General features: G+C 39.7%; 1 protein-coding gene across 1 annotated transcript in view; it reads left to right on the forward strand.

Moving 5' to 3' along the window:
* Positions 1–2,434: 2,434 nt before the first annotated feature.
* The window catches only part of PSD3 (pleckstrin and Sec7 domain containing 3), a 713,619-nt gene continuing 697,066 nt past the window's right edge, over positions 2,435–18,987 (forward strand). The window contains exon 1 of the mRNA XM_077849463.1: positions 2,435–2,575. The gene's annotated coding sequence lies outside the window, so the exon portion shown is untranslated. The remainder of the gene's footprint in view (positions 2,576–18,987) is intronic.

Consider the following 18,987-nt stretch of genomic DNA (forward strand, 5'->3'; position numbering starts at 1 on the left):
AGATATCCCAAAATGGGTCTGGAACAGACTTAAGTTTAGGAATTGTTCTATAATGATCTCACCAATGTAAGCCTGGACTATCATTCTGTTAATTGTCAGTGTTCTTATTTAACCAAGCAAACGATTGCTTCATTTCCTGTAGTTTCAAAAGCTTCCAAGTGCTTTAGTAAGTTATTATCTTTTGTTATTTTCTTTACAGAATAAGCCAAGGAAAGAGAGACTGCAAATGGAAGGCTTTTTGGGTTCACCATCACCAAATTCCAATAATGAGAAACTGAACACTATATTCTATGTAAACTGCAATGCAATATAAAGACCATTTGTGCTCCCCAGTTCCAAAAGTCCATAATTGGTCATTAAGAAGACAAAGGCGGAAAAGCCATCAGCAAATCATACTTGCCAGTTTCGTTGTGGATAACTGAGTTTGTCTTATAGAATCAACTACTCTTCGGTGCTAGTAACATCTGAATCTACTGCATTTGTTTTTGCTCTCTTGGGTTGTTTTACCCTCTCTGGTCCTATGAGAATCTGTTTTCTTTGTATCATCTTTGCTCTTTATTTCATGAGTCAGCAAAGACAGGATGAGACTGTTTTGGAGTGAAGAGTGACTGTGGCCACCTAGGACCCAGACAGCAGCATGTGGTCACGGGTCAGTGTCTTCTTCACCATCTCCTACCTCCATCCTGAGGTGGTGCTGGAGGATCAGCAGCTGGTCCACTGCAGCCTATTGCCCTAGGGGATCTGCACCAGTTTCCCACTGCAAGGTCCGGTATGTGGACCTCCTCCACCTGGATCCCAGCTGCACAGCAGATATCTAGTGGACCTTGCTGATGTACTTCTCCGGGTTGCGGAACTGTTCCTTCTTACTCACTAGTCATTGGAGATGTCACCGCACGACATGCACCACCCTCCTCAATCTCCACATTCTGGAACAGCTGGCAAACCCAGCTTCCAGCCCAAGCCTTGTGGACCCCCATCTTCATGTGCCTGCACCATTGGCTCACTCCTGAGCATATTTTTTGTTTCCTTTCCCTTTTCTCCAGTGGGCCTTCAGGCCCTAGCCAGAAGAGTCACTTGTGCACTTTTTCTGCACCCCCAGCTACTTCCACTGAAACTGAAAGTGCCAATTCCCCCACTGTCCCCCCCCATCCTCTGCAGCCCCCACTGTAACACCAAGTCCTCTTTCTGTCACACGTAGGCTCTTAGAAGGCTTCAAAGACCACAAACACTCAAATGAGAGCAAGCAGAAGCCATTTATTCAGAGCTTGATTTGGCAGGGAAGTCAGCCACTGCCATACCTAAGAAAAGACTCAAAGAGCAGGCAAGTAGTGGGAAGATTCTATTGTGGAAAACAAGGAAGGCTGTGGGTAGGCCTTGATTAGAGGCTGTTCACCTGTGGAAAGAAGGCAAACATTCTATGTGATTTGTTGGGGAGTATATTTGGCTTTCTCTAGTTGGTTCTGAGTTAGAAGCACTGGCACAAGCAGGGCAAATATTAGGGGAGCTTGCATTTATTGATCAAATCTTGACTATTTGGGTCTGGTCAGTGCAGACGTTGTGGGTCAGTATTCTATTTTTGTATGTGGTACGGCCACAGTCCTTCTGTATATCGTCTCCCACTAGTCATCCCTTATGCTTCCTTTGGCCACTTTTCAAGTAAAAGCTGTCATTGGGAGTTTTCTTTTTTCTTTCTTTCTTTCTTTTTTTTTTTTCATTGGGAGTTTTCAATAGGGACTAACCTTCCAGGGTACTAGGTTTAGCATTTTTCCTAAGAGAAAAAGCTCTAAGTGCTAGGCCTCTGGTACATACAATCTATGCCCAGAGCTGTGTCTTTTAGGCCTTCAGAAGAAGGGTAGCTGAGCTCTTTGCTTTTTAAAATTGTGAAACCCACCTCTCTTAGTTCTATTGCGGTGCAGCCAGTGGTTACAGAAAACCAAATATTGTCTGTATATTCATCATATGCTCATGAATAGTAACTAAAAAACTGATTATACACCACATGCAAGGGTCTCCATGACACAGTGGATGAGATAGGGTGTGGTGGATATTCTGTGGCCTCAAACTTGGTATTAATCCAGTTTCTGTATTCATGTAGCCTCCAAATCCATTTTTATTATAGCCTTTTTTCTGTGTTTGAATTATCACCATGGTGTAGGGCAATATGTAATGCTCTGTTACCCAGAGCCTTGGAGCATCTTGCAAAATTCTTCATCATTGAGGGATGATGTTTTGTCTTCATCTTTACTTTCTCCCTGCATCTGGTTAACAGCAATGGGACAGTCAATTGGTGATTCACTGGATGCTATTTAGTTTGTTCTGTCAGCTGTTTATTAATCTGTAACTTCCTGTTAAGATGCAGGGTGTGCTTTTTAAAGAACCCTTACACAGCATGAATTTTATTTTGGGACTGGCTGTGCTAATATATAAAGAGGATCTGTGAAAGTTACTTAGTCCTGTAAACCATTTTCTCTTAGCAAAATTTTGTGGGCACATACCATGTGCAGGAATAAATGAGATAGACTCAGCTTCCAGAAGTTTACCACTGATTCCAAGGAGACAAGTGTAATAAAGTGTGGTAAGTACCACCATAGATGTACAAGATATGGCGTGATGCAAAGGAGGAATTGGAAAGTTCCAGGGGAACAGAGGAGGGAGAAGGTTTTTGTAGAAGAAACTAGAAGACAATCTAGAAAAGATTTCCAACAAAGATGTCACATTTTGGTGACAATGTAGAGGGGCAGACTGGACAAGGAAGAACTTGAAATTAGGGAAATTATTCAAAGGTTATTTAGGAGGCTGTTGCAATGATTTAGGCAAGAGATAGCGAAGGCCTAATTGAAGATTGAGAGAGAGGATGCAGAAAAGATTTGAGAGAATTTTTACAATGAACTGATACGGGGGGAGATGAGGAAAAAGTTGAGCAAAAGTTTTTGGTTCTGAGCACTTGGTAATTAACATTGCCTTTAAACAGATTGTAAAAGAAGGAGAAGCAGGTGATTTGGGTGAGGGCTGTGGAAACAATGGGTTCATTTTTGGACTGTTCCCATTCAGTGCGACATGGGGACATCATTCGTTCATTGGAAATTCAAGTTTGAAGTTTGAGAAAGAGGTCTGGGCTGGAAAAACAGACATGACTGGCATCTAACAATTTGGAAGCATGTTTCTATTAAAAACCAATGGTGTTTTCTGTAGATGGCATTGGACAACTGACTAGTACTTTCAAAGTATAGAGTTTATTTGAAGATAGTTTTTTATAGAAATGTAAGTAAATTCTAGATTATGGTTTTTTTCTTTAATGGTGTCAGCTTTTATGTTGGAAATTGGGCCTACCAGGGCAGAGGAAGTGGGCCATACAGACTGAATACAATCTGCAAATTGAACTTGGGGGTTTTAACATTGACATTAAAAGTGTTACTTGCCCTTTTGGTATTAGAGATTTAATGAAAACTGTATAAACTGGTGGAAACCATGATAAGCTATGGGAAACCATATAGTTGCATTTAATCTTGGAATGCTGTACAGTGTTCTTTACCAACAGTATTTCACTAGTTCTGGGAATTTGGAAATTGGAAAAGCCTGTCATGTTTTACTAGACAAAGTGGGATCTTCAGGAATCCTTTTTTATTAAATTGTCTTTGGATCCAGGAATCTAACCTAACCCTAAACTGAACTCCAACCCTAAACTGTAGCCTTAACCATACCTCTATCCCCAACCCTAACCCCAAGTGTAATACTAACTCTAGCAGAAATCTACATCTGTACACCTAGACTTACACTTCATTCTCAGCTGAGCCTTCACCTGAACACTAACCATCCACTTAACAGTAACCCCAACTCTGAACCTAAATATAGCACTGATTCTATTTCTTGTCATTAACTCTAACTGTAACCTAGAACTGGCTCTTTTAGGGGTAAGCCTATGGGGAAAAGTGTTCTTCAGATCTCTGGTAATTAGATAATCAAAACTGAGACATGAATTTCAGACCAAATGAGTAATTTATAGGCAGACCATCAGCAGACCATCTTTAACAACATATCATGATTAGGTAACCTGAGCTTTCTGATAAAGATATCCAAAGGTCTGGCTATTGTTCCTGGATGTCTACAGGATATACTTGTTTCTGTTCTCTGATTTCAGAATGTGTATTTTACCTAAGGGTTGCTGTGAAAATTCAGTGAATATCTCTGAAAGGCAAGATCCAAATTAAGAGTACGTTTCATAGACTTTACAAAGTCTTCCAGGGCTCCCCAAAGTGTCAGACTATCCTCTTCCAGAAGGCTTACAGAAATCTGGGGGTCTTTCATTTATATCTAAATCCCAATGTGACTCATAGCCAGACCTTACCAGCTGTAACTCATCTCTATTAGACTAGCAGTCTTTAGGACAATGTTCAGTGTTACAGTCTGGGATTATAGAAGTAATATGAGATACTGTATTGCATTCAGAAACTTAGCAATCAAGCTGAGGAGAAATGATTAACATATGCAAACAGTGAGAGCATATGATGAAGCAGAAGGTATTAGTGGTACAGACCTGGGTACTGAATTGTTTCAAAGTGTGGACAATCCTTTTTCTTATCTTATGACACTTAACATCTTACCAAAACTATGTAACACATATCCAGTCCTTCTTAGGATCCTGGGACGTTGATAGACAGCAGATATTAGTATAACCATTCATATTTCCAAATGTAGAAATAGGCTCTGGGGAGTTAATTATGTCCCCTCAACTCTCCCAGCAGAAGCAGCAAAGCAAGAGTTTTTAACACAAGTTGGCCAATGTCAAATCCACTGGGAAGGAAGGCAACTTGCTCCAATCCAATAGGAAGCTCTTTCAATTTCATGAGACTTGAACTGGGCCTTGGAGGATGGAGTAAAATTTGAAGAGATGAAGGGAAACATTAATATTTTGAGTGGGGTGAATGCTATAAGGAGAAGGCAAGAAGCCAAGTATGGGATAGTGAACAGAGAGGGGAGTGGATGAGGTTAAGATTGGTTGCATAAAACGGTGCTTTGAGAGCCGGTCAAAGGAGTTTATATGATGTGTGGGGTTTCAGTAAGAAGTCAATCAGCTGGACAGTGGCATAAAGAACGATCCATCTGCTACTGTGCAGGTGTACGAGGAGGATTAGAACAAGGAGGTCCCAGAGGCAGGAAGGCCATTTAGATGACTTTGGGGTTGGTTACAAAGAAGGGCCTGGGATAGGGGAGCAAACATTAGTATTAAATGAAAATAAATGGGTTAAAAAGATACCATTCAAAAGGATTGACTTAGTAGTGTGATTGAGCATGGGAGATGGAGAAAGTGAAAAAATCGAAGAATTCCAAATTTCACATTACTAGTTTTGTGGCCTCAGGCAAGTCATAAGATATGTTGGGGTGCCTCATCTGGAGACAGTGTGATGGCAGAATGTGACAGCGACCCTCATCTCACATGGGACTAAAACTCACTAGGTACATAGAAATATTGGATTAATCAGCTGTTTTAATGATGAAGGGCAATTTTTAAATATCTAGAAAGATATTCTCAATAACATTACTTAAAATAATGAAAAATTGAGAAATATCTAAATGTCCTACAATGAAGGAAGATGTAAATAAATTATGACCATTATGGAGAAATTAAAATTATGTTTGAACAACCTGGGGGCATAACTTTCAAAATATAAAGGTAGGTAGAGAAAACAGGACACAATACTATCTGAACATCATTAAAAATAAATATATGGGGACACCTGGGTGCCTCAGTGGTTGAGGATCTGCCTTTGGCTCAGGGCGTGATCCCAGGGACCAGGAATTGAGTCCCGCATCGGGCTCCCTGCAGTGAGCCTGCTTCTCCCTCTGCTTATGTCTCTGCCTCTCTCTCTGTGTGTCTCTCATGATTAAATAAATAAAATCTTAAAATATATATATATATGAATAGAAAAGAAGATTGGAAAAAACATTAAGAGTGGTCATCTCTGGCTGATGGTAATGTGGCCAATTTGTATCATCACTTTTGTACTTTGTACTTTTCTGGAATTTCCAAATTTTGTACAATGAGGCTTTTTTCTTTTAAATAAGAAAAAATATATTTAGGAAAATAAAAAAAAATGAGATCAGCTACTACTGTTTAAAATCTTTAGATGTGTCCCTTCTAACTGTTTAAAAATAAAATATAAAATAGGTACACCCTTCTCTATCTGACTTGGTAAGTATCAGTGGAAGAGAATAATGTTGAAGAAGTGGTAGAGATGGAGAAGTGACCTTCAGAGGAAACGGGGAATAGAGCTGAACAAGATTTTGCAGTGCTGCAAAAATAGAGCAGTTTTTCCTTCCTTTACTGAAGGAAAATCAGAATACTTCTCTGTAAGGTAGTTTGATCTTAGGAAAATGCTTGCAGCTCTGATAAATACAAAAGCAACTCCAGAAGTAGATAAGAACGCAGTTACGTCATAATTGCAAACAGTGCTTCATTGTACAAGGTGTTCCATCAGGTTTGCTACCCTCAAGAAGACCTTTACCAGGATTCCTCTTGGTTCTCCATGAGGACTGCAGAATGTTTCCATGGACTGTGCATTTGAACAGAAGTGGAAATTGACTATCCAGTTGTCTTATGAAACATTTATGCATTGGGAATTTTTAATAAGCAATTGTATAACTAAATAAAATATTTCTAGGAAATAAGACCACAAATGGGCCCTGGAGGAACATAATTGAAAACTAGTTGAATAATTCTTAGAATCTTGATATTGATACTGATCCATGATATTTCCTGGCTTTGTGCTTAGTAAACAGATAATATGATGTGACAGGGCTACTTCCTTGAAGCTATACGAAGTGTTAAAATAGTCTTTGACTCAGTTTTCTAATAACTATGTTATTTCACATGACCTTGTACTATCCCTTAAATAAAAATCCATGGAATTATCTTTAGTAGGCAGATAAGTTTCTGCCAGTTGGAACCTTCCTTTTGGTTTATCTTGGAATTTACTTTACATTTACCAATGTGTTGTTTTAAATATATGCTAGTTCAGGGAGCTCTCCTCAAATATTATTTCTCTTCCCTACAATTTTCGTTGGCCTTGCTCTGTTTATCATCACTACCTGTTCTGGATGTCACTCTGACATCCAGAGTGACACTAAAGCACACTAGGGTCTGCCAGGGAGAGGTTTAGGTCCCTAAGCCCCAATAAAGAGCAAATCTGAAAAGGGTCAGGGTACAGCTTCTGTTTGGTTTTTCCTTAGGATTAGCTTGTTACTACACTTCAGGTAGACTCAGCTATGCTAATTTTCTTGGCTGTGCTCACATGTGTAAAAATGGCATAAAAAAAATAAACGAACCTAGCCAACGGTGCAAGAACTTAGCCACTACCTCTTGCCATCTCCCAGTGTTTGTGATTCTTGGCTGTATTTTATGCTGCTATAAGTGGACAAAACACTTCATACAGAGATGGAGGGTTTTTCCTAGTCGTATGATATTTGTCTATACAAGTAGTCAAGATACATACTGTAAGATTGTTTGCTTATGATATCACCGTAGATGATGCCAGAAACATTAGGAAAACAAAAATTTGCACATCAATACTAATTTTTAAAAAGTTGTATCTCATTAGTGTATTTGCACCTTTAAAAATAAGAGGAAGGTAAACGCTACTGGAAAGGAAGGAGAGAGGATGGTAATGGACTGGGAACTTTATGGCCTTACTCACAAAAATGAAAAAAATCAGGCCTCAGATGGCTTTTCTATTGCTGTTCTCTCAGCTATATTTTTACTTGAATGACTGTCAAAATACACTACAAGTTATCACACCATCCATAATCAGTGTGACATCTGGGGCCCTGTGAGAGGCCAGTGTTTCTCTAACATTAGCTGACCAGTGCGCTTCCTGTACGTGCTCTGGCTTGGTCATCAGAGCCAAAGAGTCTGATTACCCTAGACTTGTTTTAGAATCACTCTCTCTCTGCTAATGCAAGTGTCTCCTGCTGCACTTACCTCATTGCCACCCTGAAAAAGCCTACTCTTTCGACAAATACATACAAGCAAAGAGCTAGTGAGGCAGCTCCATCAACTTGAAGAGACTTTTAAATCATTTTGTAATCGACCATTCCTAATTTGCTCGACACATGTACATTTTACACCTTTTCCTTGACAAATCAGCTAAGATCATGTGGTGGGGTTCGTTATGGCCTGAAGTATAGAAGAGATGAGTGAGGTAGAGAATATTTTTGCTATTTTACAAAGAGAAGGATTGGGATTTTCACTCCGTTGTGGAGTCCAGGGAATAAACAAAGTCACTCACACCAGGCAGCTTCACTGAACACATTTTATATTTTAAGTTTCTGACACAGCCTCAAAGCAAAGAGAACCTTTCCAAGGACCTAACGAGATGCAAGCCTGGTGAGTCACTGACGAGCGTGTAAACTTTCATGTGAAGCAAAACACTAGTAAGACTATATTTTAGGAGGAAATGTTGGGTCTTTAAAAAAATTCTGTCCTTTCTGTAACCATGACTATGTAAAAATAAGAATTCTTACATGGTGATGGGTGAGGTGATTTGAGGTATTTTCTGGGCTGCTTTGTGTTATGTTTTCCTTTGGAGGGAGGAGGGTCAGAAAAATACTCTTGGTTTTACCATTTAAATCTACTCTATAAAGTCAAATTGCCAGTGGCTGGGTATTTGAGGCTCCGGGCAGGTTGATGACTTGTGAATCATGCTTTTCTTTTAGTATATTTTGAAATATTGATTTATTGGATATATAGAGTTTTCATGAACATAAACTGAAGGATGATTTTATTGGAAAACTCAAGTATATCTTGATTTTAGAAAATCTAGTTCCATTTTTTTAAAAACCTTGCTTTTTGTCCTTTATTTAATAATATCTTTAGTGGGATCCCTGGGTGGCGCAGCGGTTTGGCGCCTGCCTTTGGCCCAGGGCGCGATCCTGGAGAACCGGGATTGAATCCCCCGTCGGGCTCCCGGTGCATGGAGCCTGCTTCTCCCTCTGCCTGTGTCTCTGCCTTATTCTCTCTCTCTCTCTGTGACTATCACAAATAAATAAAAATTTAAAAAAAATTAAAAAAAATAATATCTTTAGTGTGGAAGATGTGAAACCATAACTAAAAGCATTGAATTGATGGCAAAGAAGGTATAAATAAAACTGTGAACGGCAAAAATATTAGAATAAGATATCATGTATTTCCACAGAAAAGCTGGACATTTAAACTTCAAAAAACAGAGGCAGAAAAGACAACTTTTTACTTCCCACTTATCCATAGGAATTGCCTTTATTACTGTAACCAGACCCACTAAGCTGCCCTTTATACCGACCTTTGCCCTCATGAAGCAAGTGGGGAAATAACCACATGAGAAATCATTGCAGTTTATTAAATGTCAAAGAGAAACTTGTTAACCAGACGTATCAGATAACCAATTGCCACGCAGAGCACTTGCTAACCCAGGAAGTGTCTGTCTTCTCTTTAAGGATAACACAGAGTGCATAGTTTACAAATAATTATGAACAAAAGATTAGAAAGCATGTGTATCATGTTATGCTATATGTTCCTAAAAAGACTAAGTATTTCCATTAGTGTCATTCATAAGAGCGATTAAGTATCAGCGTGTTAGAAAACTGTAAGCGCAGAGAATTTCAGCCTCATTCCGTGATGTCAGATACATGGGCAAGATATAAGCACAGGAGTGAGGTTTCAAGGACAAGCACCAGGGGAGGAGAGTCCTGGATATGTTTGCTGTACTTTTTGTGGATATGAACTGAAAAGACCAGTTTCTCAGGAAGAACTCCTGTAGTTATGAGATGGGATTTTTTCCCCCCACTTCCCTGAGATGAGGGAAGGACTGGATGTTTCTCCGTCTCATTTTGGGATGTTCCTTGTTTTTGAAAAGGGGGAAATTAAATTGCCTACAACCTTTTTCCATTAATGGTATCTCCATCCTTCCCAAAATTTCAGGGTCACTCTTGATTTTGCTTTTTCTCTCACACCATACATTCAACTCTTCAGGAAGTTTAGTCAGCTCTGCCTTCAGAAATATCCAGAATCTGACGCCTTGGTTCAAGCTGCCATAGTTTCCCACCTGGATGATTGCAGTAGGTGTGCCCTCTGCTTCATCATATGTCCCCTCCCTGGAAATTTTCAACACAACAGCCAGAATGACCATTTTAAAGCATAAGTCAGAGCACATTACTCTCAACAAACCCTTCCAATGGTTCCTTGTTTCACTTGTAATGAAAACTGGTCCTGCCAATGGATGGCTTCCAAGTCCCTTCTATCTTCTCTCCTCTCCACCATCATCTCTTACATGACTTTTTCCTGAGGTGTTTCCTTATAGTTCTACAAACACATCAGACACATTCCTACCTCAAGGTTTTCATGCTGGCTGCTTTATCTGCTGGAACATGTTTCTTCAGATACTGACATATTTCTCTCCCTCATCTACTTCAAGTCTTTGTTTAAATAACACCTCAATGATACCCTGACCACCCTATTTAAAATCACAATCTCTGGTCTCTATCACCACTCTGGCTGGTTCTATTTCCTAACCAGCTCTGTTTTCAGTAGCAGTTATTACATTCTAAGATATGCTTTATATACTATTACGTTCATTGTCTGTCTCCCCTAATTGGAGCATAAGACTAACAAGGGCAAGGCTTTGACTGTTTGTCTAAGTATCTCAGCCCTTGCACAGAATATTGTATAAACTGAATGTTAATCATCTATGCTTCTCCCTAATTGGGGGATCTTTAAAAAGTTATGTTGTGGGCTGCCTGGGTGGCTTAGTTGGTTAAATACCCAACTCTTGATTTTGGCCCAGATCATGATCTCAGGGTCATGAGATTGGACTCACATGAGGGCTTAAGATTCTCTCTGTCTGTCTGCTCCTCCCACACCCATGTATGTGCTCTCTCTCTCTCTAAAAAAAAGATTTATGTTGTACATTTCTTCATTTTTAGGAAGCACCCTTTCTATGTCATTCCAGGAAGTTTTTGCAGAAAAGATAACCCTCCCCATTATTTTATAGCTTTCAGTCATAAGTATCTTTTCTTTTACCTAACTAAAGTTTAACTAAAGTTTTCATCCCTTCTGGTCTCCCTGGGAGACAGGGAGACATTAGGAATATACAGATTTATTGGGCCATACTTTCTCCACCATCTCTTTCTTGGTGTTGTGTTCTGGATCTTTTAACCCAACTCATAGTTTCTGTATTTTTTGGACCTTGAGAGAGGTTTTAAAGCAGGGAAAAGTAGTCAGTTGCAGGAGACCCATATCATTGTTCCCTCTTTCTGCAACAGAGAGGTCTGAAGGAAGAGGAAAACCACTATTTGATGAGAGAAGAGGTTCCTAGAGAGTGTGATAAGTGCTGATGATCCTTGTGATAGTCACAAATCTCAAGACGATATTCTTTGGTAATGGAAGACAGAAGGAGGAAGAGTTTATTCAGGGATGGTTTGTAGCTTGAAATGAAATGTTATTAACTCTTTTTTTAGAGCCTATAATGGAATTTGTGTAAAGGGACTTGTATGGTGCTTTTTGCACATCTGGCACTCATTACATGGTAGCTGTTTTTATTTTATTTAATTTTTACTGACTTCATGAGGTGGACGTTATTATTCCTTTTTTGACAGGAAGAATAAAAGCCAACATTTATTGAGTTCTTGCTATGTATCAGACACTATTTTAAGTACATTATATGGATTAATTTATTAATCCTCACATCTACCCTATGAAGTAAGTATAATTACTATCATTGGGATCATTTAATAAGTGAAGAAGCTGAATATCAGAGATTAAATGGCCTACCCAATGATAGCCAGCTAACAGCAAAGATTCAAAGTGGGGCCCTTGGTGCCACTTCACCTATGTGTATTAATTTATAAAACAGAGATAGTCTCTAAATAATAAATAATATTAAAATAAAAATAAGATGATAATTTAAAAATAACTATCATTTATTAAATGCCTGCTCCCCTGCCCTGGTCTCACTGTAGGCCTCTAGTACTTATTTCACAGAGTTATTACAAGTATAAATGACATGACAAGTGCTTGCACATTGAGAAGGTGAATAGATGCTGTCTGGTTCCCACCCAGGGATAACCATGATTAATATTTTTACACAGAAACTTCTAGACATTTTTTCTATGCCTATTTACAAATTAATACATAAATAAATATGGATTATATTGTATGTTCTACCTTTTTACTATCCAAAATATGAACATCTTTCCATGTCAATAAATATCCATCAACAGCATACTTTTTCAGTGAGCTTGATATCACTTCCAAGTCAGAAAATATTCTAGGGGTTCATGGGGGAGAAAGAAAATCTAGATATTTCAATGGTTTGTGACCTTCTCTGCCTTTCTAAATATATTTTACTTTTGTTTTTAAAGAAGGTTCTGTATCATGTGTTGCTAATTTGCAAAGTGATTGGGTTATTTTATATTTTTCTCTTAAGAATTGTATCTCTTTAAATTTATGTGACATCTTTGGTTGATTTCTTTCCAAACACATGCGTGTAGTCAGTAGATCTTCACAAGGAAAAAAGTCCCCACCTTTAAAATGACTGACCACGTTTTTGGTCTTGTAAAGCTCTCCCTTCCTTGGTGTGCTCCTGGAGATAGCCCATAGTTTGATGACACATGTACTTCTATGCTATACCATGCAATCCCCACTTATGAAAGGTTTCATTCCTTACTACCTGAATTCTCAAGACTCTATAATCTGCACAGTGTGGTAAAATGCTACAATATTTTACAGTGTTTATAAAATTTTATATTTTGCAACTATTACAAAAAAAAGCAGACTATGACACACAGCTTTACTGGAGCCATACTTCAGGCAAGTTCATGAATAAACTGATCTCAGCAATATTTTGTTGGATGAAACATCAGCAGAAACTGATAATGTAGAGTCTGAGAAATCCATATAGAAGATGATAGTAGTCCCAATAGTTCATTTTTGCTTTTGTTTCTTTTGCCTTCGTGGATGTGTCTTGCAAGAAGTTACTGTGGCCAAGTTCAAAAAGGGTGTTGCCTGTGTTCTCTTCTCGGATTTTGATGGAATCTTGTCTCACATTTAGATCTTTCATCCATTTTGAGTTTATCTTTGTGTATGGTGCAAGAGAGTGGTCTAGTTTCATTCTTCTGCGTGTGGATGTCCAATTTTCCCAGCACCATCTATCGAAGAGACTGTCTTTCTTCCAATGGATAGTATTTCCTCCTTTATCAAATATTAGTTGACCATAAAGTTTAGGGTCCACTTCTGGGTTCTCTATTCTGTTCCATTGATCTATGTGGCAGGTCTATTTTTAACTCTTTGAGGAACCTCCACACAGTTTTCCAGAGTGGCTGCACCAGTTCACATTCCCAACAGTGTAAGAGGGTTCCCTTTTCTCCGCATCCTCTCCAACATTTGTGGTTTCCTGCCTTGTTAATGTTCCCCATTCGCACTGGTGTGAGGTGGTATCTCATTGTGGTTTTGATTTGTATTTCCCTGATGGCAAGTGATGCAGAGCATTTTCTCATGTGCATGTTGGCCATGTCTATGTCTTCCTCTGTGAGATTTCTGTTCATGTCTTTTGCCCATTTCATGATTGGATTGTTTGTTTCTTTGGTGTTGAGTTGAATAAGTTCTTTATAGATCTTGGAAACTAGCCCTTTATCTGATACGTCATTTGCAAATATCTTCTCCCATTCCGTAGGTTGTCTTTTAGTTTTGTTGACTGTATCCTTTGCTGTGCAAAAGCTTCTTATCTAGACCTGCCCTACGACACAGCAATTGCACTGTTGGGGATTTACCCCAAAGATTCAGATGCAATGAAACGCCAGGACACCTGCACCCCGATGTTTCTAGCAGCAATGGCCACAATAGCCAAACTGTGGAAGGAGCCTCGGTGTCCATCGAAAGATGAATGGAGAAAGAAGATGTGGTTTATGTATACAATGGAATATTACTCAGCCATTAGAAACGACAAATACCCACCATTTGCTTCAACGTGGATGGAACTGGAGGGTATTATGCTGAGTGAAGTAAGTCAATCGGAGAAGGACAAACAGTATATGTTCTCATCCATTTGGGGAATATAAATAACAGTGAAAGGGAATATAAGGGAAGGGAGAAGAAAAAGACTCCTAACTCTGGGAAACGAACTAGGGGTGGTGGAAGGGGAGGAGGGCGGGGGGGTGGGTGTGAATGGGTGACGGGCACTGAGGGGGCACTTGACGGGATGAGCACTGGGTGTTATTCTGTATGTTGGTAAATTGAACACCAATAAAAAATTAATTTATTTAAAAAAGAAGAGGATGATAGTAAACATAATGTCCCTCCATAGTTTACATCTCATGTTCAGCTTTGCAGTTTATTCTATCCCACATACATGCATATGTCTGAAGTTTTAATAGGAGATTTTTAGGTAACCACAGTCCCTGCTCAGTTTTTAGCAGGAGTTTAATATCTTAAATATTATTAACTTTCAAATGACTTCTCTGGAAAAGAAAAAAAAACTCATACATTTCTTAGGCAGAAAATACAGACCAACCATCTGTTAAATATGTATTTAATATGTAATCAAAAACATAAAAAAGATAATCAGTATTTTCTTAATCACTCTTAAAGTGATAATAAGAGCAGCTAACATTTTTGTATCACTTGCTTATTTGTGTGCACTTCCCTAAGGGTTTTATGTTACATGTAATTAATTTATGAGTCATACAGTTTTCACAACTATCTCATGAGATAGGGACTTTAAATAATGATTGGAAATAAATGTGTCTCAATAAATAAATTAATTTTGAGAAAAATAAAATTGAATATCTTCTTGTGTGAAAATGTGTATAGTCAACAAATTTGATGGTGGGAAAGCAATGCAACGTATAACAAAATGGTTTCAATCATTTTTTCTAAAGATATTTTAAGAAACCATTGGATATCTTGGCTAAAGACACTTTTTGAGTATTGTTTAATCTTAAAATCTTCAGAAAAAAAGCTTGGCCCATTTAAGAAGTCTCTTAATCATTTCACAATCTATGTAAGTCAAATTATAATGCTGTACATCCTAAATTTACCTAGTGCTGTATGTCAATTATATCTCCATAAAACTGGAAAGGAAAAAAAAGTCTCTTAGGAGTAAGAGTCTTAAGGTCAAACAAAGCAATATTTGATGCAACATACAATTTGAAGATAAAGAAGGAAGGCATTCCTAGGAAGTTAGTAACTTCGCTGCCAGAGCGACACTGTTATGATAGAACAAAGGAAAGACAAAGGAAACTGTAGCGTGTGCTGTGGGGTTGTTGGTTGTTTCTTCCTCATCTTGTTCTGCTAGAGGTAAGGAAGAGAACACTTAGGGATTTGGAGCAGAGAGAAGGAAAAGTAACTTTCTTTTAGAAAAGAAGATTCAGGGATTTTCGATTCCTCTCATAATAAAGATATAGATACAGATAAAGTCCTAATTAGAATAAAGAACTAATAAAAGGCCTGATAGGGCAATAAGCTTTCTTGTCCACAAGATTGTTGCATGTATATTATATACAATGTATACACTTGTTTGTGTGCTGAGCAATTTCTGATTTTAAGAAAAGGTTCAGTGAGTCCTTTTTTTTTTTTAAGATTTTATTTATTTATTCACGAGAGACACCGAGAGAGAGAGACAGAGACAGAGACAGAGACACAGGCAGAGGGAGAAGCAGGCTCCATGCAGGGAGCCCAACGTGAGACTCCATCCCAGGTCTCCAGGATCACACCCTGGGCTGAAGGTGGCGCTAAACCACTGAGCCACCAGGGCTGCCCATGAGTCCTTAAGGATAGAACTATTAGTTGAATTTTGTTCAGAAGACCCTAATATACCTGGATGTTTGAGTTTCTTTAAATCTTGCTCTGTACCAGCTTATGTAGTTACACAAGAGTTAATAAATATTTTCCCCCCTTACTCTATTTGTAGAAAAGAATAAATGTCTGCATTGTAACAAGTGTACTGTTCTCACCTGGAGAATGTAGACCCATCACCGGGGTTTCCACCCTTTGGCACCTTCCTCCTGGTGGTAGCTCGGCTTCCCTGTTGGGAACGTAATCAGTGTCCTGGGACAGTGTGTGTACCCTCAAACTTTTTGCGATCGCACACATTGTAGGTTTCATATGTTATAAAGGATTGTACACACATTGGGTCAGTGTCTGTACGGTAAGCCGCCTATTTTCCCTTTTCTAATAAAACCCTAGCTTAGAGCATACTGTTTTCCGAGCTTTGTAGGAAGCAGCCAGAAAGCAGCGTGTGTCACCTGAGGCTTGTTCGTTTCCTCCACTGAGTTTGGCTTCGTGTTCCTCTTTCCTGGGCAGAAGCTGGGAATTAGAGCCCTGAAGGGGTTTAAATGCTGCACTTGGGGCAACACTCGGCCAAGCAAGCTGGCCGTTGACACCTGGGCAAGGTTATGACAAGGTTTCTGCACAGTTATGACTGGGAGAGTCTCGGAGTGAAGATTGATGGTCACCTCGCCTCAGACTGATGTTGCTTTGGGCGCCTCTGAAGACGACGGAGCCCACCACGGCCGTGCTCAGGTCACTCCCCACGTGGGTTTCTCTTTCAGACAAAAGTGGTGCCATTGAACCATTACCACTGCTCCTGTCCGAATAGCACTTTTCTCCTTATTTTAGAGTGTCGTTTTACCAGGAGATGTACTGAAGGGAAGAGAAAGCTTTAAATACATAAGATTTCTCTTTCTTTTTTAAGCTTTGCACCCTGGAGCCCGGCATCCGTCACTCCCTGTGTGAACTCGGGTCACTCCTGTTTGGGCTCCACTAGCCCCGCTCCCAGGAGGACGGCGTCCTAGCTCACCCGGAGAGAAGCTATGAGGCATCGTCATGCCTTCCTTCTTGTCTGCTTCCAAGTTACCATATGTTTATCTATCTTATTCTCCCTCCTATCTTAGAGGAAAAGAAACCCTTCATTTCTTTCCAAAACCATCTTTCTTCATCTTTGTCAATGATCTTTCTCTTTTCCTACCTTTCCTGGGATTTAATTTACTATTTTTTCTCTCTCATTCTCTCTTCTAGTTTCTCCTCCCTGGTACGTATAAATGTGTACAAGTCTTACCCCTGCATCTTCCCTAAGCTCACAGTCCCCATCCAGTTACCCTTCTTCCCCTCTGCTTTGTTTCATTGCCAACTTCCTGATAGAGTTTTCTGCAATCGCTGCTTTCTCATCTCTTGTCTACTTTTCAGCTTGGTTTCCATCCTCATTACACAACTGAACTTGTCATAGCAAAAATCATCCACGGTCTCAAATCTAGCGTCCTTCTGAATGGTCATCTAACTGGACCTCACCACAACTGCCTCTGTGCTAAGCAATTTTTCATTTAATAGAGATTTTTAAAATAGAGATTTTATTTATTTGAGAGAGAGAGAGAGATAGCAACAGAGATAGTGAAAGAGAGCATGACTAGGAAGGAGGGGGAGAAGCTAAGCAATTCTTCATTTAATAGAGATTTTTTAAATAGAGATTTTATTTATTTGAGAGAGAGAGAGACAGAGACAGATAGCAACAGAGATAGTGAAAGAGAGCATGACTAGGAAGGAGGGGGGGAAGCTGAGCAGGGAGCCTCATGTGGGGCTGGGTCCCAGGACCCAGGATCATCCTGAGCCCAAGGCAGCCTCTTCCTCAGGATCCCCTGGGCATCCCTAGTCCTCTCTTCTGACAGTCTTCCCCGGGTCTACGGAGCAGTTCCCTACTCCTCCCTAACTAGTCTCACCCTTAAATGTTACCCATGGTTCTGTCGCGGGGGTTGATTTTAGTTGGGTTTGCAGAGGTGGGCTTGGCAATGGCTCCTACCATGTTCTGTGTGGTGACACTTCGGGGCCTGGGCCACTCACTGGGTTCTGCGTTCTCTTCTTCCCTACAGCCTTACAGAAATTGGAATGTTTCAGAGTATCTAACACGCAAATCCAGAACTTGATATTTTTGATTTCCTTCCTTTTTTTCCCCCAAGATTGTATTTATTTACTTGAGAGAGAGTGACTGAGAGAGAGAGAGTGCAAGCAAGCATAAGTGAGGGGAGTGAGGGCAGGGGCCAAGGGAGAAGCAAGCTCCCCACAGAGCAGGAGCTGGATCCCAGGATTCTGCATAAAGTATTTCTGATGCATAAGTACCATGTCTTTCATTTAGGAAATGGTGGTGCTTGTTACAAGTTATGCAATATCCCTTTACCACAATGTTGAGAAATGTCCAGGAAACACACCCAGTGGAGATTTCCTCTAGTCTCTGGGTATATTCCCTCAAAGGTTTCCCAAAGTTAGAAGATTTGCTTATACTACAGATTTGTATGTGGAGGCTAGAGTTACTCGCCTACTTCTCATTTCAGCAAAGTCTTCCTTTTTTACTTTTTTTCTTTTCTGTCCTTCCCTTCTTGCTCATGGGACTATTTTACTGGAAACTATTAATAATCCCCCCAAATTGCACTTTCAACTTTCCCCTAAAGAACAGAGGAAACAGACAACAGAAGTTGTGCACATATCAAACTGAAAGAGAAAAACTCAGAAAGTAGCAAAGAAGCCTGAAATAAAGCATAAGACCTATTTCATGGCCTCAAGGGGGAAGGCGAACAGAAAACCTACCACTGAAGCTCTAGGAATTTCAGAGGCCCTCTCTGGCCCTCTCTGATATTAATAGAGGGAAACTAATCACCCCAGATAGGTCGTTGAGAGTTTTAGAGTATCAAAATTCATTTAATGTTGCACCATTCGCAGATGTTGATAAAGTTTATTTCTAGCAGTTATTAAAAGCCCAATGTAGGGATGCCTGGGTGGCTCAGTGGTTGGGCATCTGCCTTTGGCTCACGTTGTGATTCTGGGGTCCTGGGATGGAGTCCCACACTGGGCTCTCCGCAGGGAGCCTGCTTCTCCCTCTGCCTGTGTCTCTGCCTCTCTCTGTGTCTCTCATGAATAAATGAAATTTTACAAAAATAAATGAGTAAAATCCCCCATTTTTTTGACAAACTAAAAGATAT

The sequence above is a fragment of the Canis aureus genome, chromosome 15 (genome assembly GCF_053574225.1).
Source record: "Canis aureus isolate CA01 chromosome 15, VMU_Caureus_v.1.0, whole genome shotgun sequence".
Lineage (NCBI taxonomy): Eukaryota > Metazoa > Chordata > Mammalia > Carnivora > Canidae > Canis > Canis aureus.